This window comes from Narcine bancroftii, chromosome 6 (assembly GCF_036971445.1).
Source record: "Narcine bancroftii isolate sNarBan1 chromosome 6, sNarBan1.hap1, whole genome shotgun sequence".
In the NCBI taxonomy this organism is placed as follows: domain Eukaryota; kingdom Metazoa; phylum Chordata; class Chondrichthyes; order Torpediniformes; family Narcinidae; genus Narcine; species Narcine bancroftii.
Window position 1 is genome coordinate 241,916,960 of NC_091474.1, and position 15,410 is coordinate 241,932,369.

General features: G+C 40.7%; 1 protein-coding gene across 8 annotated transcripts in view; it reads left to right on the plus strand.

Moving 5' to 3' along the window:
• LOC138737182 (CSC1-like protein 2) overlaps window positions 1-15,410 on the plus strand; it is a 243,333-nt gene that overhangs the window by 51,558 nt on the left and 176,365 nt on the right. The gene's annotated exons all lie outside the window — the stretch shown is intronic.

A 15,410-nucleotide genomic window follows, 5' to 3' on the forward strand; every position in this document is an offset into this window, starting at 1 on the left:
TTTCCAATGCTCTAAATCGTCCTGTAATTTTTTCATTAGTGAATAATAATTGAGTTTATATAGATGGCCGAGATTTTTATTTATTTGTATACCTAGGTATCTTATTGCTTGCATTTGCCATCTGAATGGTGATTCCTTCTTAAATTTTGAGAAATCCGCATTATTCATTGGCATTGCTTCACTTTTATTTACGTTAATCTTGTAACCTGACACTTCTCCATATTCCTTCAATTTCTTATATAATTCTTTTATTGATAATTCTGGTTCTGTTAAGTACACTATAACATCATCTGCAAATAAACTGATTTTATATTCCTTGTCTTTTATTTTTATCCCTTTTATATTATTTTCTGTTCTTATCAATTCTGCTAATGGTTCTATAGCTAACGCGAACAATAAGGGTGATAGTGGGCATCCCTGCCTTGTTGATCTGCTTAAATTAAATTGCTTTGATATATATCCATTTACTGTCACTTTCGCCAATGGCCCCTTATATAATGCTTTAATCCAATTAATATACTTCTCTGGTAAACTGAATTTTTGCAATACTTTGAATAAATAATTCCATTCTACTCTGTCAAAGGCCTTCTCTGCATCTAAAGCAACTGCTACTGTTGGCGCTTTACTCCCTTCTCCTGCATGAATTAAGTTAATAAATTTACAAATATTGTCTGTTGTGCGTTTTTTTTTTAATAAATCCAGTTTGGTCTAGATTTACCATTTTAGGTACATAATCTGCTAATCTGTTTGCTAATAGTTTAGCTATTATCTTATAATCTGTGTTAAGTAATGATATTGGTCTATATGACGCTTGTGCGAGTGGATCTTTCGCTTGCTTTGGTATTACTGTAATTATTGCTGTTTTACATGAATCTGGTAAGCTTTGTTATTTGTCAATCTGGTTGATTACTTCCAGGAGGGGAGGAATTAATAAATCTTTAAATGTTTTATAGAATTCTATTGGGAATCCATCCTCTCCTGGTGTTTTATTATTTGGTAGTTTTTTTATTATCTCTTGTATTTCTACTATTTCAAATGGCTCTGTTAATTTATTTTGTTCCTCTATTTGTAATTTTGGTAGTTCAATTTTAGTTAAAAATTCATCTATTTTGTCTTCTTTCCCTTCGTTTTCTGTTTGGTATAATTGTTCATAGAATTCTCTAAAGTTTTCCTTGATCTCCTTTGGATTATATGTGATTTGTTTGTCTTTTTTCCTTGATGCCAATACCATTCTCTTAGTTTGTTCTGTCTTAAGCTGCCATGCTAGAATTTTGTGCGTTTTTTCCCCTAGTTCATAATATTCTGTTTTGTCTTCATTATGTTCTTCTCCACCTTAAATGTTAGCCACAGTCAAGTTTATGATATTCTGTAGAAGAATTTTCTGGTACTTTGTCAACTTTTAGCTTTTCTACATTCCCAAGACTAGTGATTGGCTCCAAGATGCTTTGATGGGTTCTGCAACAGGGCAAGTCTTCCTTTTCAACAGATTTGTATTTTCTCAAGTTCACCAAAGAGCAGTTGATTGAATGGAGAATAATAATTGAACATTTGAACTTTGATTCAGAAAGTATTTCAGCATTTAATCCTCTGAAATATTGGACAATTGATTTGTAGTTGTCATTAAAAGCACACAGGGAATAGATAATTAGATGAAAACTTTGCTACACCTTGAGCGCTGTTACATTCAGGAAGATTTGCATATTATGGACATCTTTTGTGCTTATTTGCATAGATTTGCAAGGGGCTGATGAGAATGTGAGGGAGTAACATCTACTCTTTCCATATGTACTTGTCTAAATGTCAAGTTTTGTAGGCCATTTTTAACATTAAATTTATAGGGTCGACTATTACATGGATACTACTTTTGACTGCGGTAAGTACCTGCATCATTTGATGTGCTCAGGGCTCTGATGGCTGGGCGGCTAGGATCGGGTGGTAAGTTCGCAGTCGTGGCATTTGGAGCTCCAGTGGGCAAGCAGCCTGGGCCAAAAATAAGGGGGTCAGCTTTTACATATGACATATGGAAAATGCCAGATATTTGGGCCAAAAAAAGGGTGGTCTACTTTTACACAGATATATATTGTAGATTAGAATCTTCTATTCCATCAAGATTGATGCCACATATTTGGACTCAAGATTCAAGTTTCCTTTATTGTCATGTAATGATACTGTGACAGATAATGTGTTTGGGTTGTACATAGATATGTTTTTGGGAGATAAATTGGGGCAGGTTTTTTAGTGTAGGTCACTTACAAACACTTTAAAACAGATTTTATTTAAGATACTGGAGCTCTGCTCATGCTAGACATGTCGGCCCCAGAGCCTTTGCAAAAGCTTTGGAGAGTGCCCAAGTGACTTCACTAATGTCGTTTACAGAAAGGCAACAGATGAAATAACCTGTCGGAGCTGTAGACTGTCTGCGGAGGAATGCTGGCTCCTGTGGACTGTGGCCTAGTCCCGCCCACGCTGCCTTAACGTCATTTGCAGCGCGTTGAGGCTGAGAAGCCTCCTGAAGCCATCACCCAAAAGGGATGGGTGAGAGGCTGGAGACAAAATCGTAGCTGTTCTTAAGACCACGAAGGAAAGCTGAGAATGACTAGATAGGAAGACGGGCGGGACAGATTTGGACGAGTTCATTGAGAAATAAAAATACGAGCCCTACTCTGCACCCACCCTTTTCCTAGAGGAAGTAACAATTACGTTTTTTTTTAACCCTTGAACATCGAAGTGAGTCTGGCTCCAATCAGGCACAGCCTGGGCTGTCAGCCCTCCTACTCCAGCCCGGAGCAGCGGCCCAGGCCTGAGAGATGAACTCTTCTATTCTGACGAGGAGACCTTTCCTCTTGCCCCCAGTACATGCCACTTACTTACCATATACCAAGGAAAGTGGGTGAAATTGAGTATTTAACATCAGGTCATATTTCCCGCATGCACGTGTTTTAACCTCTGCGAGAAAGCGGTGGCTGTTCCAATCTTGTGTCCATGTGTTCCGTGGGGAGCAGCGACCCACTTATCTCCTAATGGCAAGGAAAGCGGAAGGTTGAATCTTGTGAAAAATTACAAATTTAATTCTGACATGCGATCAAGAAGCACCTGACTCCCTTTGGGCGCAGAATGTATTATTGTGGCCAAGTTTTTTGTTTTAACTACACTTCCATTAAATACTAATGCGTTAAAATTAAAGCTTTAAAGTAATAATAAAGTAAAAACCAACTCACGGAAACCTTGATTATCTTTGATCTTTTAACAGTTCCACTGATATCGTTAACCCTTTCTGATGCAGTTAATTCAAAGTCAGATTGTGGACCCGCTGTTTCCTGCACAGAAAAAAAAATCTGGAAATAGAGTGAAAACATATTTATAATCAATAGGTGTCGCTTTTCATGTTGCCAAAGTTGTGCTTCCATTTAGAATATTGACCTTGCTTTCGATGCCAAGAGTGTTTCGGGCTCAAACCCTGACAGGGAGCTGGCAGGGAAAGCTGTTATTCATTAGGTAATTGCTTAGGAGACACAAGGTGCTCCTGCTGGGGCAAACTGTTAAATGGAGCGGGTGCCGTGAATCCCCGCAATTTGTATGTGGTTGTGAATGAATTGATATCATGGCTCGACAAGAGCTCAGTGGGAGAGCTGAGAGCAAATGCAAAGAGAATAGTTGGACATCAAGAGGCACCAGGCTTTGGATCCCGTCTTGACCTCACGTGCCTCTCGTATTCACTGCAGTATAATACAGGCCCGAGTCGATGGCTGATGATGTCATTGCGATGAAAGAAAGAAAAAAGAAAGAGGAGATCAACCATAGCAAAATTCATCAGTTAATTACCATGATTTGGAGTAGCACCACTACTGTGCGGTGAGGAGATTCAAAAATTCAACCCCATATAATCCAAATACGGGCTCTAAGTTTTACGATAAAAAAATTATCACGCAAATTGTATGTTATCTTCTCCATTGGAAATACAAGACCTCAACTCCATATGCCATCTCTGAATACTCAAATCGGTCTCATTCTTCCAAGTAATTGCAAAACATTTTCTAACTACAGCTAATGCCAATCTCAAAAATGCAATTTGAAATCTATTTAATTTTAATTCTAAACTCAACCTCTTAATATTACCCAACAAAAATACTAAAGGATCTAATGAAAATTTCACTTTCAGAATAACTTTTAAAAATTCCTTAAATCTTTTCTAAAAAGATTTTACTGTCTCACATGACCAAGTAGAGTGTAAAAAAAAACCTACATCCTGAGGACATCTAAAACATAAATCCGAAGAATTTCAATCGCCTTAATTTTTCCGAAGTTAAAGATAATTGATGAATAAAATTATTATGAACTAATCGATACCTTACATTTACAGTTTTAGTCATACTAACCCTACATAAATTCATCCAATTATCCTGAAAAATAAGTAGACCTAAATCTTTCTCCCATTTCAAACTATATTTATGTAAATCAAACTAAAGCATTTTATTCTGTAATAAAGCATACATCTCAGTAAGTAAAATTTCTTACCACCGTCAGTAGGTAAAATTTCATACTTAGACCATCTAGGTAATTGTAAAATATGCCTAAAATTATCCAATAATAAAGCTTTAATTTGATGATAAGAAAAAAGAGTATTTGAAGATGTATCATATTTCTCTTTTTGAAAAGAAATAAAATATCCTGCTTCATAACAATCTTACACAAATTTAATACTCTTTTGATCCCATAACTTAAGATGATTATTAAGTGTGAAGGGGAAGAGCTTATTTTGATACAAAGGAGTTTTACCTGAAATCTTACCTTGAGTACCTATAACTACATATTTTTATACCATAAATACATTAAATATTTCAAAACAGGTAAATTGTAACAACTCAATATTTTAGGATTCCATCTACAGGTACACAATCCTTTATCCGGAACCCTTGGGGGATAGTGTGTTTTGAATTTCGGATTTTTCCGGATCTCGGAAAGCCAGATTTAAGCCCACCCGAATTGTGCTGCAGTATCCAACCCCACCCCTTTCCAATCGCGCTGCTGGTTCTCTTCACCCCCCCCCCATCCCGTCCGCCCCACCCTCTCCCGGCCTACTCGTGCTGCCGGTCACCCCCCTCGCCTGGCCGACACGCGCTGCCGGTCTCTCTCCCCCCTCGCCCGGCTGACTCGCGCTGCCAGTCTCTCCCCCCTCGCCCGGCCGACTCGCGCTGCCAGTCTCTCACCCCACTTGCCAGATTTTGGATGTCCGGATGAAGGATTGTGTACCTGTATAAATAAACTGATTCATCATCTTCTCACCAATTTGAGATAATTCAATATTAGCCCAAAGGTTTATCTTTATCAAACATCCTATTAATAAATTTCAATTGTGCTGCATCATAATAATTTTGAAAGTTATGGAATTGCAGACCTCCTTTATCCAACTTTTTCATATTTCCAAGTTAATTTTTGTAAAGAAATCTTACCATTTATCCTTCCATAAAAAGTTCCTCACCAAAGCATTTAAGAATCTTACAGGGAATAGATTGAAATAAATATTGAATTTGATGAAAAAATATTAATTTTAATACAATTAAATCTTCCTATTAACATAATCGGTAAATCTTTCCATTGATTCAAATCATGTTTAATTTTAGACAATAATGGCAAATAATTTAATTCATATAAATGACTATAATTACAATCTACCTTAACACCTAAATACTTGATCTGATCTGACCATTTGAATTTCACAATATGCCTACAAGAAGAATGATCCATTTCAGCTAATGACATAATCTCGCTCTTTTCCCAGTTAATTTTATAACCTGATATCTCGCCATACTGTTCCAATCTGTCATGTAAACACCTCTAAAGAATTCTGAGGTTCTGTTAAATATATCAAAACATCACCTGCAAAGAAATTAATTTTAAATTCATCAGATTTCGCCTTAATACCTTTAATATTACTACCTTCTCTAATTATCTGAACCAAAGGTTCAATAACTAATGCAAATAGAGCTGGTGACAAAGGACAGCCTTGTCTAGTTGATCTGGTCAACCTAAAAAGGTACAACTCTAGCAACCAATTATAAAAAAGACAAATTTAAATCTCTCAAACTTAAAATAAAAAAACTTTAATAAAGGCCTTTTTTGCATCCAACAAAATAACCATTGGTAGGTTGGATCCTTCCCAAGAAATGTTAATTAAAGAAATCAACTTCACAATATTATCTGCAGAATAACGATTTTGAATAAAACCCGCCTGATCTAAATAAATTAAATCTGGTAAATATTTAGCCAACCTATTAGCTAGAACCTTTGCTACAATTTTATAATCAACACTTAATAATGAAATTGGTCTTTAAGACCCAGCTTTCAATGGGTCCCCATCTTTCTTAAGAATAACTGTTATAATTGCTTGAGAAAAAGAATCCGGAAAAGAATGAACCTCTGTCGCCTGTTTCAATACATCCATCAATAATGGAATTTATCGATCCTGAATTTTTTTATAAAATTCAGAAGTAAAGCCATCATCTCCTGCATCTATTACTTATTTAGCAGTAAAAAAAAAGTATCCAAATCTTTAATATCCTTACCACTCAAAAAAGGTATATCCAAATCAGATTTTAAAAATATCAATATTGACCTCATTCCTCCACTACTTCAGAAGTATACAATTTTCATAAAATTTTCTAAACAGATCATTAATCTCCGAGTTTTGTATGTAATTATTGATTCATCCCTAATAGCATTTATTGTTCTAGAAACTTGTTCTGTTTTTAACTGCCAAGCTAATACTTTGAGCTTTCCCTTAATTCATAATATCTTTGTCTAGTTCTCTGTAATAACTTCTCAAACTTATGTTTGTAACGAATTATATCGTAACTTCATATTAGTTAATGCATTTTCTTAACTTCTGTTGAATTTTGCTGTAAATCTTTTTCTAATATCTTTATCTCTTTAATTTAATTACATCAGCTACATGTTTCTTAATTTTAGTGGTAAAACTAATAAGTTGTCCACTCAAATATGCTTTTAATGCATCCCATAAAACAAATTTACTTTTAACTGAACCACATTTGTTTTCAAAAAGAACTGTACTTGATCTCATAAAATTACAAAATACTACATTTTTCAATAACAGAGAATTAAATCTCCATCGATATATACAGGTACACGATCCTTTATCTGGAACCCTTGGGGGACAGTGGGTTCCAAATTTCGGATTTTTACAGATTTCGGCTGCTGTACCCACCCCCCAGCCGCCTCCCCCAACCGCTGATCCCTCGTCCGCCCAGCAGTCTTCCCCCGACCGCCAGTCCCTGGGCTGCCCAGCCGCCTCCCCCAATCGCAGTCCCTCGGTTGTTTCCCTCAACTGCCCGGAAGTCTCCCCTGACTGCCAGTCCCTCAGCCGCCTGGCCTCCACCCTCAACCGCGGTCCCTCAGCTGTCTCCCCTGACCGCCGGTCCCTCAGCTGCCCGGCAGTCTCCCTCAGCCACCTTCCCTGACCGCCTCCCCCAACCGCCAGAGCTAACCGGATTTTAGATGTCCAGATAAAGGATCATGTATTAATAACAAAGAATGATGAGACCAAATCCTACTACTCTTACATTCAGCCTTCAATACACGACCTTGCAGTTGTGTGCTGATACCAAAAGTAAATCCATCCTAGAATAAGAATCATGTCGAAATGAATAACACAAAAAATCTTTCTCTTTAGGATTTAGCCTCCTCCATATATCTACTAAATTCATATCTTTCATTAACACCTTTAGCTGTTTAGCCATTTTAGTCCTAACTACTGTTTTTGGAGATTTATCTAATAATGGATCCAAACACCAATTACTAAACACCACCTACTATAATGTTTTCATATGCTTGATTTAAGTTAAGAAAAGAATCCAACATAAATTTCTCATTCTCTATATTAGGAGCATATATATTCATTAAAGTCCAAGACTCAGAAAAAAAAATTACATTTAACAATCAAAAGTCGACCAACTGATTCCAATTTAAAAGATAACTTTTTAATTAATTAAAATAGCTACTCATCTTGCTTTTGCTATAACTTGTCCAACCCAATCTCTTTTCAATTTCTGATGTTCCTTCTCAATCAAATGTGTTTCTTGCAAAAAAGCAACATCAACCTTTAATTTTTTAATTTACACCAATACTCTTTTTCTCTTAATCAGATTATTAAGCCTGTTAACATTAAAAGTAGCAAAATTTAAATTAGCCATCGTTTCAGTTCATTTCAAAAACCACCTTTACCACGTTAGTGTGCAGTGTTGTCATAGGTTACATCAGGGTAGAAACAGGAGGCAGAGTTGGGTGGAGAAGTGGCCAATGAAGTACAATCCGGAAAGTGTGAAGTTATGCACTTTGGAAGGTTGATCATGAAGGAAGAGTGCATGATTAATGGTAGTTCGTAGAAACTGCTGGATCTTGAGATCCATGTCCGTAGTCTAAAGGTTGGACAAGTTGATAGGGTGATTAAGAAAGCATATGGTGTGCTGGACTTTAAAGAGCCACGAGGTATGTGACAGCTCTATAAAACTCTGGTTAGACCACACAGAATATTGCATTTAGTTCTAGTTGCCTCTTTACAGGAAGGATGTAGAAGTGTTGGGGTTCAGAGGAGATATACTGGGATATTGCTAGATTAAAGAAACATATCACAGTTGACTAAACTAAGGCTTTTCTCTTTGGAGTGATGAAGGATGAGAGGAAACTTAGTAGGAGTAAAAACACAATCCTGGAGAAACTCAGCAGGTCAGACAGTGTACTTTATATATCACACATAAAGATACATAACCAACGTTTCGTGCTTGTGCCCGAACCAAATGATAGAGGGAGGGGCATGGACCAAAAGCAGGAGGTAATAGATGGATAAGGGAGGGAGGGCACAACAGCTAGGGGGAGGAGGAATGGCTCTGAATAGAGAGAGATGAGGGTATGAGTGCTGCTGTGCGAAGAATTCAGGCATAAAGTACATAGACTGTACAAACAGGCTTTAATCTGCTTAAACGTACACACAAGGTCTCTGTACCTTCCTGACTCCACGTGCTCAACTAACTACCAAAGGGGCTGGCACGAGTCTTTATAGGGGCTGGTGATTGACAGTGGGTAGGTGGGGCCAGCCTCCCAGTTTGCCTTCCTGCAGGTACAGTGATTGCTCCCTGCAGTAGGTCAATAGGAGGGTGGCCAATGTAGTGGTTGTATTACCACAGGGGGTGAGGAACTAAGAGAAAGGAGTCAAAGAGAAAGGGAAGGGAGGGAGAATGGAGAATAGGTTAGCAGAATCCGGTTGGAGAATACCCAGATGGAAAATCAAGTGATGTTCTGTAGTGGGCTGAGTGGTGCAGTGGGCTGAACCGTTGCTCATGCGGCTCACCAAGGTGCCGTGCAGTGCCACGGGCCAGGTCACTGCTCACCTGGCCGGGAGACCGTGCATAGTGGTGCGGACTGGGTCACGCCACCTGGAGACTGGGGCACCCACCTTCAAGAAGGCCAGGGGCTCCCGTCATTTTTATTTAAAGAAACAAGCCCCACAGGTGAGTGGCAGGCACAGGGTGATGTCAATTCTGGTTCTGAGCTGGGAGGGGTTTAAAAGTGGAGGCAAATTCAAATAATTTTTTTTTTTGCTGACTCATACTGTGTCTGGTGTATTCATTTAGTAGCTCTACTGGAGTAGTCAGTACTGTTCCTCCAATTTACAGGTGATCTTGGTGGGACAGTACATGAGGCCATGGACAGACATGCGAGTATGGGAGAGGGGCGCAGAATTGAAATGGTTGGCCACTGGGAGATCCCTGTCACTAATGTTGACAGAGCGAAAGTGCTCAGTGAATTAATTGCCCAGTCTCTCCAGTGTAGAGAAGGCCATAAAGGAGTAATAAGATTGTGAGGGAGATAGGATAGACAGCTAGCACCTTTTTCCCAGGACCACAATAGCAAATACCAGAGTACGTCTGTTTAAGGTAATTGAAGGAATGTTTAGTAGAGATGTCAGAGATGAGTTTCATTTGCCAGAGGTAATGATGGAGGCTGGTACAATAATGACATATAAAAAACTCTTAGACATGTGAATGTAAGGTTATGGGTTTGGTGTGGGGAAGGATTAGATTGTTGTGGAGTAGATTTGCATAGGTTGGCACAACATTGTGGGCAGAAGGACCTGTAGTTAATGTTCTATGTTCACCTCCAATCCACTCACTCCTCACTTTAACCTACGCTGTCAAGTACCTAGTACTTTGAAAGTGGCATCACAGATAGATAGGGTGGTTACAAGGGTATCGACACATTGGTCTTCATCAGTAAGCGTAATGAGTTTTGAAGTTGGAAGGTCATGTTGCAATTGTAGAAGATGTTGGTGAGTCCCATTTGTAGTATTGTCCAGTTTTGGTCACCTTGATGCAGGAAAGATATTGTCAAACTGGACTAAGAGCGCAGAGATTTACAAGGATGTTGCAGGGACTCGAGTTTGGGGGGGGGATGTGGGGGAGAGGTTGAGAAGGCCAGGGCTTTATTCTTTGAGGATGATCTCAGTTGTACAACATCATGAGAGGAATAGATTTGGTGAAGACACACTATTTTATCCAGAGTAGGGGAATCAGTAACGTTGGACACAGGCTAAAGGTGAGATTTGGTGAAGACACACCATTCTATCCAGAGTAGGGGAATCGGAAACGATGGACACAGGCTATGGGTGAGATTTGGTGAAGACACACTATTCTATCCGGAGTAGGGGAATCGGTAACGATGGACACAGACTAAAGGTGAGATTTGGTGAAGACACACTATTCTATCCAGAGTAGGGGAATCGGTAACGATGGACACAGGCAAAAGGTGAGATTTGGTGAAGACACACTATTCTATCCGGAGTAGGGGAATCGGTAACGATGGACACAGGCTATAGGTGAGATTTGGTGAAGACACACTATTCTGTCCAGAGTAGGGGAATCGGTCACGATGGACACAGGCTAAAGGTGAGATTTGGTGAAGACACACTATTCTATCCAGAGTAGGGGAATCGGTAACGATGGACACAGACTAAAGGTGAGATTTGGTGAAGACACGCTATTCTATCCAGAGTAGGGGAATCGGTAACGATGGACACAGACTAAAGGTGAGATTTGGTGAAGACACACTATTCTATCCAGAGTAGGGGAATCGGTAACGATAGACACAGGCAAAAGGTGAGATTTGGTGAAGACACACTATTCTATCCGGAGTAGGGGAATCGGTAACGATGGACACAGGCTATAGGTGAGATTTGGTGAAGACACACTATTCTATCCAGAGTAGGGGAATCGGTAACGATGGACACAGGCAAAAGGTGAGATTTGGTGAAGACACACTATTCTATCCGGAGTAGGGGAATCGGTAACGATGGACACAGGCAAAAGGTGAGATTTGGTGAAGACACACTATTCTATCCAGAGTAGGGGAATCGGTCACGATGGACACAGGCTAAAGGTGAGATTTGGTGAAGACACACTATTCTATCCAGAGTAGGGGAATCGGTCACGATGGACACAGGCTAAAGGTGAGATTTGGTGAAGACACACTATTCTATTCAGAGTAGGGGAATCAGTCACGATGGACACAGGCTAAAGGTGAGATTTGGTGAAGACACACTATTGTATCCAGAGTAGGGGAATCGGTAGCGATGGACACTGGCTAAAGGTGAGATTTAATAGGAATCTGAAGGGTGATTTTTTTTTTTAAACATGGAGGGTGGTGGGAATATGGAGGAACAGGTTAAGGCAGAAGCTGTTGTAATGTTCAAGATATAATTGGATAAAATCATGGATAGGCTAGGCATCAAGTGGGACTCATGTGGATGGGACATAATTGTGAGTGTGGGCAAGTTGGGCTGAAGAGCCTGTTTCCACGCTGTGTACTTCTGTAACAGTATCCTTTATTCTACAGTAAAGCTCCAATAATGAGCGCACCTTGGATTTTGATGTTGGAACATGAGCTAATCGATAGTTTTGATTCTGCATCTATTGTTTTAGATGTTGGAATGAATTGTGATAAACTTTACAGTGAACCGAGCAAGTTCAAAGAAAAGGGAGGGAACCAGCCCCAGAGAGTAGGGAGGAAGTGTGGTAAATGGTTAATTGGGATTTCTGAGCAGTTTACCAGAGCTTTAGTAGAATCCTAGCGAAGATTTTGCCTGCAATGGAGAGCAACGTGATTCCCCTGTAGTTTGAGCAGTCTGATTTCTTGCCTTTGTTTTTGTACAGGGTGATGATGGTGGCATCACGAAGATCCTGAGGCAGTTTACCTTGGTCCCAACAAAGCTTGAAAAACTCATGCAGTTTGGCATGCAGAGTTTTGCCGCCAGCCTTCCAGACTTCTGGGGGGATTCCATCCATACCTGCTGCTTTGCCACTTTTCAGTTGTTCGATTGCCTTATATGTCTCATCCAGGGTGGGAACCTCATCCAGCTCTAGCCTTAGGGGCTGTTGAGGGAGCTGGAGCAGGGCGGAATCTTGGACTGAGCGGTTGGCACTGAAAAGAGATTGGAAGTGTTCTGACCATCGGTTGAGGATGGAGATCTTGTCGCTGAGGAGGACTTTCTATACTAAATAGAATAATACCTAGTGTCGCCGAGAATATTCTCCCAGAATCACAGTGCGGCTTTCGCGCAAACAGAGGAACCACTGACATGGTCTTTGCCCTCAGACAGCTCCAAGAAAAGTGCAGAGAACAAAACAAAGGACTCTACATCACCTTTGTTGACCTCACCAAAGCCTTCGACACCGTGAGCAGGAAAGGGCTTTGGCAAATACTAGAGCGCATCGGATGTCCCCCAAAGTTCCTCAACGTGATTCTCCAACTGCACGAAAACCAACAAGGTCGGGTCAGATACAGCAATGAGCTCTCTGAACCCTTCTCCATTAACAATGGCGTGAAGCAAGGCTGTGTTCTGGCACCAACCCTCTTTTCAATTCTTCAGCATGATGCTGAACCAAGCCATGAAAGACCCCAACAATGAAGACGCTGTTTACATCCGGTACCGCACGGATGGCAGTCTCTTCAATCTGAGGCGCCTGCAAGCTCACACCAAGACACAAGAGAAACTTGTCCGTGAACTACTCTTTGCAGATGATGCCGCTTTAGTTGCCCATTCAGAGCCAGCTCTTCAGCGCTTGACGTCCTGCTTTGCGGAAACTGCCAAAATGTTTGGCCTGGAAGTCAGCCTGAAGAAAACTGAGGTCCTCCATCAGCCAGCTCCCCACCATGACTACCAGCCCCCCCACATCTCCATCGGGCACACAAAACTCAAAACGGTCAACCAGTTTACCTATCTCGGCTGCACCATTTCATCAGATGCAAGGATCGACAATGAGATAGACAACAGACTCGCCAAGGCAAATAGCGCCTTTGGAAGACTACACAAAAGAGTCTGGAAAAACAACCAACTGAAAAACCTCACAAAGATAAGCGTATACAGAGCCGTTGTCATACCCACACTCCTGTTCGGCTCCGAATCATGGGTCCTCTACCGGCACCACCTACGGCTCCTAGAACGCTTCCACCAGCGTTGTCTCCGCTCCATCCTCAACATCCATTGGAGCGCTTACACCCCTAACGTCGAAGTACTCGAGATGGCAGAGGTCGACAGCATCGAGTCCACGCTGCTGAAGATCCAGCTGCGCTGGATGGGTCACGTCTCCAGAATGGAGGACCATCGCCTTCCCAAGATCGTGTTATATGGCGAGCTCTCCACTGGCCACCGTGACAGAGGTGCACCAAAGAAAAGGTACAAGGACTGCCTAAAGAAATCTCTTGGTGTCTGCCACATTGACCACCGCCAGTGGGCTGATAACGCCTCAAACCGTGCATCTTGGCGCCTCACAGTTTGGCGGGCAGCAACCTCCTTTGAAGAAGACCGCAGAGCCCACCTCACTGACAAAAGGCAAAGGAGGAAAAACCCAACACCCAACCCCAACCAACCAATTTTCCCTTGCAACCGCTGCAATCGTGTCTGCCTGTCCCGCATCAGACTTGTCAGCCACAAACGAGCCTGCAGCTGACGTGGACTTTTTACCCCCTCCATAAATCTTCGTCCGCGAAGCCAAGCCAAAGAAGAAAAGACCAGAGCTTTACTGAATGTTGCTCCTCATTCTCCCGATATTCATTTCATCTCTCATTAAACTGTTTCTGCTCAATCTACCAGGCTGTTTATGTCCAGCTACAATTCACAGTTCTGTCAGGTTTAGTGCCAAGTAAAAATTTAGAAACTGTAGCTAAATGTAAATTGGTGCTGTGGAGTTGATGATTTGTAGAAAATGGGGAATACGTATATCAACTGAAAATAATAACATTGGCAGATATGAAATAAATTATGATATCAAAAGATCATCGAAATAGTTTGAAGTTATTCAGATTTTCAATTTTCAAACAGAAGCAGAATATTATTACCAACTTTAAATGAATAAAACTACATAATTTAAAAAAATGTCAGCTCTAAGAACAGGAAAATGGGAGTGTATGGCTTTTTTGAGCCACATGTGGTTGACAGTGGTCTCCTGCTTAAAGTGGATTTGTTCTCAAATCCAAGCTTGGTGATATAAAACTGTATGGAAAAGCAAATTGTGCAGAGGATTTGGAGAGTCTGCAGAGAAATATTGCTAGGATAAATGAGAAGGCAGGTGGAGTACAGTATTGGTAGATGTAAAAGAAGAAACAAGATCAGATTATTTAAATGGTGAAAGATCACAGCATGCTGTTGTGCAGAGGGACTTGGGAGGGCTTGTACATGAATGGCAAAAGGTTGGTTTGCAGGTGCAGCAGGCATGGGGATTGAATTAAAGAGCAGGAAGGTCCTGCTGTAACTACACACCTGGAATACTGTTTGCAGCTCTGGTCTGCTTAGGAAAGGAGAGGATGATTCCAGAGATGAGGCTGTTAGCCTTTGAGGAGAGATTGAATTGCTGGAATTCAAAGAATGAGAAGGGGCCTTATGGAAGCATTTTAATGGATACACCAGATAGAGGCAAGAAAGTGAAGTTAGAACTAGGAAACAAAGCCTCAAGATTGAGGGGGGGGGGGTGGGGTGGGGGAGAGAGAGAGATTTAGGACAGAGATGAGGAGGAACTGCTTCTCCCAGAGGATGGTGGATCTGTGGAATTCTCTGCCCAAAGAAGCAGGAGAGGTTGCCTCATTAAATATTTAAGGCACAGTTAAATAGATTTTTACATTGTTGGGAATTAAGGGTTATTGTGGGGGGGGGGGTGGTGAAGGAGGTTAAGTGGAGCAGATCAACCATGGCATATCAGGGTCAACAGCCTGGATAGCTGACTCCTATCCCCATTTATGTTCTTTAACTTAGCACAGTGGATTTGTTTGAGATTCAGTTCAAACGTGATGAATCCAATTTTCCTTTAATTGCAAACACTGCCATGGATACTAATTCAAGGTGCATCTGG